We start from the raw sequence: 5,731 nt of genomic DNA on the forward strand, positions 1-5,731 counted from the left end.
TAAATGAGGAAATTAAAGTCCAAAGAAACTGTCTTGCCTAACATCAATACATAGCAGACCCTTGGTTCAATCCAGGTCTCTTGATTCTAGTTCAACAATCTTACTTTTCAATGCTGTCTATTTAATGACATTATAGAAAATATATAATGAGCCTGAAATAGGAAATAACTATAACATCAAAAATTCTACATTATGTTCCTCAATCTTCCCTCTACCTGCAAAAGACACTGAACAAAATCGGCAGGGACTCTGGTATCTACTAAATTGGGTTTTACTGGAAAGTTCACCAAGAATCAAAGAGTTGGTTTGAGATGGCCACATCAGTTGTTAAACCACTCTTCTACTCCACTCATTCTCTATTTACAGTGGATAAAAATCTTTTTGTTTTAAAATTATTGTACACTGGCATGGAATTTTGAACTGGTGTTAGAAAATATTTGTAGACCAAAACAAAAGATTTTCAATTCAACAGACTAAGAACATCCAGAAAAGCCCTTAAACACAATTAATAACAAATTGTTGTAGGTTGACCATGTGTTTTTAAAAGATTTATAAGAACACATGTTGAAAGAATCAAAACCTATCTGGGACTGAAAGAGTAAATATCAGTTAGGACTGAAAAAGAAAAAAGCGGCCCTGCAATTAATCAGGCTGGGAGGACAGACACAGATAAAGCCAGCTGAAAAGTTAACAGGAAACACTGTTTTTCCCAAGGTCATGCAGCAATTGTAAAATATCATAGCGACCCCTTCTTTGGGTGATTACAGCTTTCTTACCAATGATGCTCCCATCCTCACTTTGGCATTTTCATTTATTACTGGAGCGAGATACCCAATTCCTAAACCACCCTGCTTCATGACCGCACCCAACCCTTAGTTAATCCCCACTTCTCTCAATTTACCTCAGAATCAGCCACCAATCCAGAACTAATCCTGGCTTCCTTCAGACACTCCTCAAAATTCTTCAGTGGTAAGCCAAAATTTACTAAAGACACTTCCCTCCTCCCTCTTGCCCAGAGGCCTTCCACGGTGCCTCAGGAGTACACTCCCTCACTATGAGTCAATAAATTTGATTTTGTCAAACTACAGGCTTGTTCCTGGTGGTCTTTGTTTGATGAGACTTGCACAAGGTAAGTTATTTTGAATTACCCTACACATTCAGCAGTTTAGTACTGACCAAAGCCCTCCCCGCTACAAAACAAAAAAAACAAAAACAAAAAACACTTGAACTGGACTTCCCTGGTGGCGCAGTGGTTAAGAATCAGCCTGCCCATTCAGGGGACACGGGTTCCAGCCCTGGTCCGGGAAAATCCCACATGCTCCGGAGCAACTAAGCCCATGCACCACAAGTACTGAAGCCCACGCGCCTAGACCCCGTGCTCCACTACAAGAGAAGCCACTGAAATGAGAAGCCCGTGTACTGCAACAAAGAGTAGCCCCTGCTTGCCACAACTAGAGAAAGCCTGTGCGCAGCAACGAAGAGCCAACGCAGCCAAAAAAAAAAAAATTAATTAATTAATTAAAAACACAGAAAACACTTGAACCTAAACCAGAAAATCACTAACCACAAGAAACTTTCACTGCCAATAAGGATGAATAACTCACTGATTTCTACTGCTTATATCACAGGAAATATCTGATCAATGATGCTAAGAGATAATAGCATCTACCATATCTTTGCCTGCCAAAGCCAGGAAACTACCATATCTGCTGGGAAAAAGAGTATATCATCGTGCTCACTTCAGCAGCACATATACTAAAATTGGAAGGATACAGAGAAGATTAGCATGGCCCCTGCACAAGGATGACACGCAGATTCGTGAAGCGTTCCATATTTAAAAAAAAAAAAAAAAAAGAGTATATCATCAACTTGGCATCAAGCTCCAGATAAAAACCAGATGTGTACAAATTGGTGATATTATTCGATTTTTAACACAAATGAATCACGTAACTCTTGAGCAATTTTATCTGTCACCTACAATCTAATAATATGCTATACAAAGTGTTCATGAAATCCTTGTGTAATTTGCTAACTTTTAATTTTTAAACTTTAATACAGATTATATAAAAAGTAGAATATTTACAATTCTTCTGCAACTGGCATTGATAGATAAACTGAATTAATTGTTTTAAATACAGGTCAAGCTAACTTCATATCCATAGAAGCCATAAACAACCCAGAGAGTTTAAAGGTGCCTCTTTACCAGTAATGCTTTGGAAATAGCAGGTCTAGCTATTTTAAAGAATAATCTCAACCCCTTTGCTAGGCCAGCCCTATGAGAGGAATGAAGGACAAAGGACATTATTACCAAAAGCATGTTCTAATATGATGCCTATAGCATCAAGAAATGTTTTAAAATCCACTAAAACAACTTCATAATAATAAAGCAAAGTTGTGACCTTCTAAGAAATAGTAGCTACATACCTACCTCAAAGACAAACCTCAGGAATGTGGGGGTAGGGTAGAGGATGAAGCAGGGAGAGGGGTGCTTTCAGCAAAAGCTTAAGACAATCAAAACAGTACCAGGCTCAACCAATAATTGCTAACCAAATAAAAGACTTAAGGCTTTATACACACAAGGCAGAAAGGATTATTGTTCACAGATCAGACTTCTTACACCACACCCATCACCATCAACATCATCTTCAAAAACAGTTTTTCAGGAAACAAGCTGTATTTAAAGAGGGCTAAAATATTCTTGGATTAGTCTTTTCTCTTTTACAAAAAAGTCAATTGATTAACATTTGTAGTTTTATTTTTTAATTTTAATTAAAAAATAGAATAATAGCATATATACGACCTTATGATTGGTTAAAATGCAGTTGAACATATCAATCAGCTCCTATAGGTAGAGAGGACAATAACAGACCAAGAAAATACTCTGTCAAGAACGTTGGAAATTGACTCATGAAATTCAGTGTTAACTCCAGATTTAAAATGACTAGTGTTTTCTGTGTGAAACTTGGTTTGGGATTTCCCAAAATAGCTCTAACAACAAATTAATATAAAGTCTTAAAAGAAGCCAGAAAAAAAGGGCAAAAATGAATTTTAATAAAACCTGAAAACTGTAGTAGAAGCACAACAGAATTATTTCTTTCATGGATTTGATGCTACTATGAATCAAATTATATCTCTGAAACCTTAACCACACAGAGTAACAGCTTCACAGTCTTTAAGGCTGATGTCATTCCCACCCCTTAACACCCATCCACAGTACAATTTAAGTAAACCTAGTAAGTCCTACAGGCTATTGGTATTCATGGTCATTGAATGTCTTATTGCTAGGATAATATCATATAAGATATGGCAAAGAAACAATATTTCTAACTCCATTCAGGCTTTCTGCAAAGTTCACTTAATATAATTTGGGAATAAATATCCTAAATTTTTATTTTACTATCTTCTTCTAAACCATTTAATTTGATTTGGTTATTATACGCAGACATTTTAGACTGCCTTTTCCTCCAAATAAACAAATCTAAACTGTTTTACAGCTTCCCTTTGTGAACTATAAAGTTCTATTTCTATAAGGTACTGGGTAAAATGTATAGAACAAATACTAAAAGATCCTTTTAGAATACTCTGGTGCATGTTGAAAGAAAAAGCTAAAGAAATGACAAAGAATAATGAGGAAAGGAAAAAAGTGTTCTTAATAGGATTAAACAGAAATTATTTTTTCATTATATTTTACATGATCATACTAAGACACAACAAAATCTACTTTCTTTCAAATAAAGGAACTAAAATTATTATCCTAATATTAATACAATATTGATTCCAGAAATGGATACAAGGGGCTAGAAACTCATACAAGCTATATAAAACCATAAAAATGCCTTTAAAATGGATGCTTCTGTTTCCATGTGGCAGCAATCATAGCACTTCCATTCATTTAATATTTAGTGAGCACTCACAATGTAGCACATACAAAAGACTCTGAGTTTATATTCCAGTTCTAATTACTTGCAGGTGTGACAAGAATCCCTTGCTCCTCTCCAGATACAAGAAAGTAATAACTTTAGAAGCAACTTGCTTCATGCATAATTATCAAGTACAAAAAGGAGGAAGGTGAAGTGGAGGGAAGCAGGCAACAAAAAGCAAGGCTTGGCCAAAGTGTGATGCATGGGCAAGAGATGAGAACTACATAAAATCAGAGGGAGGATGACAAATATTCCTGGCAGAAACCCAGCCAACCTCAACCAAATAAAGTTTACCTTAGAGTACTTTCTTTCAATTTACATTTACATATTAACAAGAGGTAGATTTCCCACCTCCAAGTGAATTCTGGCTTTAAGTTGACGTATAACCATACAATGGCCAATAAGTCAAGAGCCAATCAATGCTAAATGGAAGCTTATGGCAACAGATAAATATTAATTTGGCTACAGAGTTAATACAAGCCTCCTGAGTTATATAAGTTGTAAATTACAGGCCTACTATGTAAATTACAGGACATTGCTATATGTCAATTGTACTAAAGATAAAAGGGGTATAGAAAGGTTTAGAGTCTTACAGCATCATGCCCTTGACTCAGTTTAGAAATACAAGCATGTACATTTGTTCCTTGGGTATAATGTTAAGTCTCAAACTAAAATGAACAAGCCATCTTGCTGCCATTTCTATGGATAATTTTATGAAAATTGTTTAGAATGTGATAATTAGGACAATTTCTGAAACTTTTACCATGATGGGTAATAACTATAATACTAGTTCTTCTAAATATTCATTTCAAACAGACATGAAACAGATTTTTAAAATTATTTCTGTACTGACAAACTCTCAAAGCAGAGTTGTACCTGTATGAAATTATATTTTCAAGTTCTAATGTGACCACTACAAAGTTTCCAAAACAACGACTAATTTTTAAAGGGATGAAGAAATAACAATACGTAGTGATTATAGTGCAAGATCTCAAACAATACTACAAATATTAATTACATATGCCCTAGGATTTCTTTGAGTGGCATTAGGTATTAATACTGTTTTGAAAGAAAAAGACTCACAGACATAGAAAACTTATGGTTACCAAAGGGGATGGTGGGGGGAGGAGGGAAGAAAAATCAGGAGTTTGGGATTAACATATACACACTACTATTTATAAAACAGAAAAACAACAAAGACCTACTGTATAGCACAGGGAGCTATATTCAATATCTTGTAATAACCTATAATGGAAAAGAATCTGAAAAAGAATAGATATACATATATATGTTACTGAATCACTGTGCTGTACACCTGAAACTAACACAACATTGAAAATTAACTATACTTCAATTTAAAAAAGTTAAAAAAAAGAATAAGACAGGGACTTAATATGAAAAGTACTGTTTTGAATTTAGTTCAATTTTTTTCCTCTGATTTAATTTGACACAATGCAAAACCAACTTGATTAGTCAAGCATACAGCTAATGAGGTGGCATGACTGGAGCTTAGACCTGTAATAATGTAAATATAGGCATTGTTGCTCTTGCCCTATAGGAATTTGGAAATTCATTCCTGGTAAATTTAAGTACACATATATTTAAAGTATTACAGCTGTTAGTCTGGAGAATGTAATCTGGGAATTAACTCCCAAATTCCATTCCCATGCTCCCTCTCCTCCATTTCATTAAATTATTAAATAACATTGCTGATTAACTGCACAAAAGATGGGAACATTTGAATAAATAATCCAATATAGTAGAGAGTCCAGATAAGGTCAGAATTTTATTGGTTTTGGCCAAAGACAATT

The 5,731-nt window shown here is 34.8% G+C and overlaps 1 non-coding gene across 1 annotated transcript; it reads left to right on the forward strand.

The window, feature by feature from the left end:
* The first annotated feature begins 1,731 nt into the window (after positions 1-1,731).
* On the forward strand, positions 1,732-1,838 carry LOC118889363. Its single transcript, XR_005018499.1, has one exon. It is a non-coding gene; the product is annotated as a U6 spliceosomal RNA (small nuclear RNA).
* The last annotated feature ends 3,893 nt before the right edge of the window (positions 1,839-5,731 follow it).

The sequence above is a fragment of the Balaenoptera musculus genome, chromosome X (genome assembly GCF_009873245.2).
Source record: "Balaenoptera musculus isolate JJ_BM4_2016_0621 chromosome X, mBalMus1.pri.v3, whole genome shotgun sequence".
NCBI classification, from domain to species: Eukaryota; Metazoa; Chordata; class Mammalia; order Artiodactyla; family Balaenopteridae; genus Balaenoptera; species Balaenoptera musculus.